Below are 6,528 nucleotides of genomic sequence, written 5' to 3' on the forward strand. Positions count from 1 at the left end.
CCAGCAATGAAACTCTCAAGGAAATGCAATCTAAGTTGGATATCAGTGATGAAGATGAAGCTGAATTCTACAGACAACTCCAACTCCAAATTGAGGAAAATGACAGAGGGCTAGGAAAGAAAACAAGGGAACAAAGAAGAAAAAGATGATTTGCTCAGACTAGAGGAGCACCCTTGGAAATTCTGTAAATCTTCAATTACCTCCTAGTACATACACTTTTGCAGCACTTTTAAATTTCTACTTAGTTTCAATTCATATAAATTATTAAGTGTTTTGTTATCATCAAGTTAACCCTGAATTTGTGTCTACAATTCTTATAGACATAAATAGGGGGAGATTGTTAGGAATATATGTGCATTAGTTTGATGATATGTTTAACAAAACACTTAAGTAGAAGTTTAGTGTTTGCAGCCTCAACGGATAAGACCACTTTGGCTATCCGTTGATGGTGCAGCTTTACTTAGAAATAAGTCTAGTGTTGTAGCACATTTCAGTCTCTGTATTTAAGATATAATTCTTAGAAGTTGAGAGAAAATATAAGTCATGTTGACTACTAGAAGATATGCAAATAGGAAGGCCAATTGTAAATATTTCATGCCTTGTAATTTTGTATAAATGAAGTGGTATCAACGGATGTCTTAAAGACCTTCAACGGATGAGAAACAAAGCTTCAACGAATGTCTCTAAAGCTTCAACGGATAGAGCTTCAACTGCTAACACATCAACGGATAAATCCATCAACGGATGAAGGCTTCAACGGATGTTCTGTTAAATAGCAGTTGATAAGTGGTAGTTGTAACAGCAGACAGAGGCACATGGGTTGACAGAGATAACTGAAATGTGGAAGCCTAATTTCAGGAACATCAGAAAAAGCAGTCGTTCTACTCTAGTACAAAGAGGCAATAGTCAACAAAGTACTTGAGTGATATGGAGAAGAAACAAGTGGAGAACTCATTTTATTATTATATTTTTATCTTTGTCTTCACTTGTACACTTGGTGATATATAAACCAAGTAGCAGCTAGTAATTAGATAAGAATTTTTCCAGTGTTGTTTAGAAAAATCTTGAGAGAAAAATTATCTAGTTTGTACTAGGACGCAGCTGTGATCAACATCTTGAATCACAGATTTTCTGAAATACCATCTCTGGTGGAACAACAATCCACCAGAAAAGTTTTTAAGGTCTGTTGTGTTCTTTACATTAGTGCTTGAATATATATCTGTCTGTATTAGCTTAAAGCAATTCACACACTTGTTTATCTTGAACACAAAGCCTTTAAAACTGCTCAAAACTTGAAAAAGTTTTGAGATTTACATTCAACCCCCCTTCTGTAAATCTCATTGTTAGTCCACTAGGAATAACACCTTATCTGAAAGTCTTCCCGCACTTAAGTTCTGATATGACCTTAAGTTCTGATATTAAGTCCTCATTCCAGTAAGTCCTGATTTCAGTAAGTCCTGATATGTCATGTTGTTAAGTTCTGAAAACTAAACATAAATCATATTAGACATGACATCTCAAATATATCTAAGATTTACATTCAGATTATTGATTCTCACATCGAAGGTGAATCGGGGGAACAATGCGTCGCATTCTCTTCATTTTCACATCATAACCGAAGGGAGTTGTTGGAGACCAAAGAGTACTCTTGCATCTGCAGAAATTTAAACGTAACACGTACTATTCCCATAATAACGGAAATCTCATGAGAACACATGACCTCTCACAGAACCCCCGAATCCGCCTCTGATTGTCTTGACTTCAGTGACCGATTTTACCGAAAACTGAGTTGAATTAGGATTCAATCTATGAGTTGAGTTTCAGTCTAACTCGTTATTAAGAGAGTCCAGGTTTCTAATGAAGGTGGCCCCGCGAAAAAAAGTTTTAATGCATTTTTTAAAATTTTGAAATCTTAACAGAATTTTGCATTTATTATTTTTTTAACAAATATATCAAAATCCAAGTAATTTCCATAAAAAATTCATATTATTATTTTCTATAAAACTAAAATGTTGTATTCCTGCAAGAAAATTACTATATTTCTCATTAGATGGTTTAGAACAAAAATCATAAGCAATTGAATTTAAAAATATAAAAGAATATTCTTTTTTTAGTACCTAAACAATTATCTCACGTATTTGAAGATATTATTTTCTTCGATATCTATATTAATCATAGGTCGAGGCACAATAACTAGTTTTTAATATATAAATTAAAAACCTGGATAAAAGCCAAATTCGATATAACGTCATACCTAAAATAAGCTTCATATTTTCAGGAGCTGATATGTATATATCTATTACTATTATATAAAAGACGAAACATTGAAAATTTTGGTACAGTACCTGCTTTTTGGTACACGTTGAATTTACTAAATTACCCTTATTTTACTTAGAAGTTTTATTAGCCTTAGTTATCGAATTATAATAGAAAAAGAAATAAAAATCGTTTTCAACTATAACATGTTACATTTTTTATTTCTCTCAATTAAAACAACTTCTCTAAATATCATAGGCAAGTTTATTTAATAAAATAGAATAATTATATTATCATCACTAATAACTAATAAAATATCTTTTTCAGCTACTTAATTGTTTATTTTATTTAAATATTCTTTACTTAAAGACTTTGTTAAGCTCCTGACTTTAGCAATCCATAAATTCTTATATGCTTTACAAGAATAAATTAACATCATCATCCTTATTCCTGGACAACAACAACAATCTCATCTCATCGTTTAAGACGATTCAAAAACCCTATGTTTTTAAAACAATGCAAAAGTAAAAACCATATGCAACCTCTAACCGGTAGCTGTCATGGACATATTTTGTACGGGTCCATATTAAAAAAAATATTTTATATAATTTTTACTACTGAGACTAAAATCAAGATTTGCTATCTCGGGGTAAAACAATATAATAAATACTACCGATCTAGCTAAAAATAATATTATCAAACCGAGCTACAACATAATGTGTTGATCGCTATAATGTCATCATAATAAAATAAAATATGTTATCTATTCGGATTTAAACAAAATAATATCTAACCAGAGCTAAAATAAAACTAAAAATAAACTAAATGTAATTACAGTAAAAACTCTATAAATTAATAATATCGGGACCGGAGAAATTTATTAATTTAGAGAGTTATTAATTTATCGATAAATTAATAATTATTAATTTAAAGAGTTTTTAACCTATTATAATGTACATACCTCTTAGAATCAACGAACCTTGGGATTCAACGTAATTAGTAACCTTGGGAAATTAACAATGACTTTTGAAGTTGTATTGTATAATTAATGTAAACAAGATTAATGAATGTGTTCAATGTATTCTCAAACAAGTTTGGCATATATAAATTACATGAACGTGTTAGAGTATTCAAAACATATCTCACAAGATGGCTTCTCATCTAAAAGGTGTTGTAAAATCAACTATGTCAGATCAAATACGTAAGGAGTTGTGTGAGTACAAGAGAGATAATCCTGCAAGCACACAAAAAGACTTGCAGAGATGGCTTGAGGGAAAGTTTCAGTTAAAAGTTAGTCAAGGAACAAATCAAACACACTTAAGCGATCAGATGAGTATCGCTAGGAAGCGCAAAAATCAAAAGACACAAACCAGCAAAATATCCTGACATGGAGAAGGTTGTTTATGAGTGGTTTCTCCAACATCAAGAACGTGTGAATATCACAGGATATTTACTTTTGCAGAAGGCAAGAGAAATAATGAAACTCTTGTACCCTCACGATAATTCAGATTTTAACTTCTCTATATGATGGCTTGGGAAATTCAAGCAGCGGCATAGCATAAAGTTATTTCGTCATTTTGGCGAGAGTGGGTCTGTTGATGTACAAGACATGGAGCGGAAATTGGTATCGATTCGAGAGAAAATTGATCAATTCCCTGTAAAAGATGTTTTCAATATGGATGAAACTGGGTTGTTTTATAGGCTACAAGCTGATCATTCACTGGCAATAAAACAACTTGAAGGAAGAAAACAAGATAAAGAAAGGCTTACGATAGTTATTTGTTGCAATGAAGATGGCTCTGAAATATGGATTATTGGGAAATATGCAAAGCCTCGTTGCTTCAAGAATGTCAACATGAATAGTTTGGATTGTCAGTATCGAGCTAACAAAAGAGCATAAATGACTAGTGTGCTTTTTGATGAATATGTTCGTTCATTTGACCAAATGATGCATGGTAGAAGAGTTCTGCTTGTGATGGATAATTGTCCAGCACATCCAAAAAATATTGAAGGGCTAAGAAATGTTGAATTGTTCTTCATGCCACCCAACATGACATCAAAAATTCAACCTTGCGATACTGGGATAATAAGGGCTTTCAAGATGCATTATCGTAGAAGGTTTTATCGTAAAATATTGGAAGGTTATGAGGTAGGACAATCTGATCCAGGGAAGATAAATGTCCTTAATGCTATCAATTTGGCAATCTCAGCTTGGACGATAGATGTTCGAAAAGAAACAATAGCGCATTATTTCCGATACTGTAAAATTCGTTCAGCTAGTGACGTTGCAAGAAATTTGGATGAACCCACTTTTGATGAAGAAACTCAAGACCTCAAGATTATGATCAATCAATGTGGCTATCGTAATAAGATGGATATCAACAATCTAATGAACTACCTAGGTGAAAATGAAGCATGTTCTGAGGTTCAGATTTAGAAGATATTGTGGGTACCATCATTGAGGACAATACAAATGATGACGGCGAAGATGATACAGTGTATTTGGAGCCTGTTACGAGAAAGGAAGCTCTTATGGCGTCGAATACTCTTCACAACTTTATGATACAATACAAAAATACAACACCTCAGTTATTGGATGCAATAAGAAAAGTTAGAGATGAACTCCAAATAGACTTGAACTTTAAAATAAAACAGACAATTATTGAATCATATTTCAATAAGGTGTAATACATTTTTTCAGTACCTATGAATTATTAATTTATGATTTTCTTGGGACTGAAAACTATAAAGGGATTTCCCGAAAAATTATTATCTTATTATTTTATCGAGTTTTTCAATTTTTTTAAATTGGCCCAAGTCGGGACCAAACAAATTTATTATTTTAGAGAGTTTATTAATTTAACGAGTATTAATTTAAAGAGTTTCTACTGTAGATGGTTGATATAACGGGTCTAAGGATAAAACAAAATAATATATATTATTGGTCTACGCTAAAACTAAAACTAAATTCAAACTAAAAGTAATTTTTAAATTATTGATCAGTGTTAAAATAAAATTAAAGTCAACCTAATTCGTTGTTAGGTATAATGTGGATCTGAGATCCGACCTTAATAGCCGAAATATTAAAAGTTTGATTGCATATCTCTTTGTATAAAATGTTTGTGTTTATATAATTACATATTTTTATTTCAATTTCAGTAATATTCAGAATTATTTTAATAAAATAAAAATAGAGATGATTTCTTAGTCAGTATAATTGCGGTGGACTAATATAAATCAATATATGCTATTCATCTGGGATAAAAAATTATACAATTGATTCATGATAAATCAAAATAATAAAAAATTATACCAGATAAAATAAAATAATATGTACTTCTATTTGGGTTAACATAATTTTTTTATTATTTATACATAAATTTTTTATCATTGATCCGGGTTTAAACAAATTAAACCAAAAATAAGTTTCAATATAATTAGTTAGATTTTTTCGGTATACCAAAATAAAGATAATTCGTTTACTATTAATATGTGCTAAAATTTATCTTTTAATTAAAATAGAATTATCTTTTGTAAACACACCTATAAATTTCAAAAAAACTAAATCTTGCGGTCAATGATATTTTTTTCAAAACTAAAATTTCACTAAATTATACACATGCATATTTAAAATAATTATCAAATCATATTATCAAAAATTTCTAATAAATAAATTTCAGAGCTTAAAATTTGCACTTCAAATTAAATTAAAAAATTATATAATATTAAAAACAATCTATACATTCTTAGGCTAGTTATATTTTATAGGTGCACATCCTATATGTACATTTAGTTCAAAATATATTTAAATATTTAAGTCTCATAATTTTTTGATAAACAAAAATAATTTGATATCAATTTTAATAAAAAGTATGCAGCTATAATTGGACATGTATCTTAATGCGGGCAATCGGGTCGTGTCGTGTAATTTCGTGTTTCGTATACGTAAACATGAAACCCATATCCGATTCGAATTGTGTCGTGTACTTTCCGTGTACTTTTCGTATATATTAAATAAAAAATTAATATAATATATATATATATACATATAATATAAAAAAAATCTATTTTAATGTATAATTTAATGAAATATGGATAGTGTATATATAAATATATATATATATTTACATATTATTCTATAAAAACTTGTAAATATTTATATTATATACATAAATATATGCCTGTGTTATATATATTAATTTATAAATATATTTATCTCGTGTAATTTCGTGTACTTTCGTGTACCTAAATTGAAACCAATATTCGACACTA

The 6,528-nt window shown here is 29.6% G+C and overlaps 1 pseudogene; it reads left to right on the forward strand.

The window, feature by feature from the left end:
* Nucleotides 1–3,399: 3,399 nt before the first annotated feature.
* LOC141710667 (CENP-B homolog protein 2-like) lies at nucleotides 3,400–4,944 on the forward strand (annotated as a pseudogene).
* The last annotated feature ends 1,584 nt before the right edge of the window (nucleotides 4,945–6,528 follow it).

Source organism: Apium graveolens, chromosome 3 (genome assembly GCF_009905375.1).
Source record: "Apium graveolens cultivar Ventura chromosome 3, ASM990537v1, whole genome shotgun sequence".
NCBI classification, from domain to species: domain Eukaryota; kingdom Viridiplantae; phylum Streptophyta; class Magnoliopsida; order Apiales; family Apiaceae; genus Apium; species Apium graveolens.